This window comes from Grammomys surdaster, unplaced genomic scaffold, assembly GCF_004785775.1.
Source record: "Grammomys surdaster isolate TR1022 unplaced genomic scaffold, NIH_TR_1.0 126048, whole genome shotgun sequence".
In the NCBI taxonomy this organism is placed as follows: Eukaryota; Metazoa; Chordata; class Mammalia; order Rodentia; family Muridae; genus Grammomys; species Grammomys surdaster.
The window spans coordinates 642,035-642,993 of NW_021620860.1; positions in this window are offsets into that span (position 1 = coordinate 642,035).

Below are 959 nucleotides of genomic sequence, written 5' to 3' on the forward strand. Positions count from 1 at the left end.
TTATGGTGACTGTCAGATGGAGCATTTTTATGGAAAAAAAAAAAAAAAGGACAGAAAATTAGTTTAAGGCAAGTTGGTATCATTAGATTTTCTCTCTCTCTCTCTCTCTCTCTCTTTCTCTCTCTCTCCCTCTCTCCCTCCTTCCCTCCCTCCCTCAAAGAAAGACTTGTTGGCATCAGAAGAACAAACACTCCCAACACCCACCCCCACAGAAAACCAGTTTTCCTACCCACCAGGCTTCCCAGCCAGGGGGACACAGATGAGGGCACTGTCAACAGAAGTTCCAGCTAGAACTTTTGTGACCCTGAGGTCTGAGAGGATGTACATGGCCCACAGGTTCCTCCCTCTTCTGGTTTGTATGTGACCTGATCACATTTCCCTGCTGATGTTAGGTTTACCCTTTTTCTCTTGTGCACTTTAAAAATGGCTATTACCAGCGGGGCATGGTGGCGCACGCCTTTAATCCCAGCACTCAGGAGTCAGAGGCAGGCGGATCTCTGTGAGTTTGAGGCCAGCCTGGTGCACATAATAAGTTCCAGGATGCCCAGGAAAAAAAGAAAAGCAGAAGCAAATGGCTATTACCCTGTTTTGTCCACTGCCCACTGATCCCACGAAGTTCCCTGACCAGGCTGTTGTGACACACATAGTTGACGCCACGGAGTTCTCATCTCCCAGCATGACCTACAGGTAGTAGTAGGTCCCGAGGTCAGACACCCAAGGCCTCTATCACGAGGGCAGGTGAGAAGACTTCTCAATCCCTGTCACAGCTTACTCAGTATGCTTTATGTTCGCTCTAAACAAATATCTTCCATTGTGAAGTTTAACAGATGTTGCAGATGAAATACGCCTTCTGGCCCCGAGGGTGTTTCCTGCAGCCTGACTAGCCCCAGACCTGTGATTAAGTCTGGAAAAGCACCCAAATGGGAACCATCCTTGCCTCCTGCGCGACAGCTCTCACG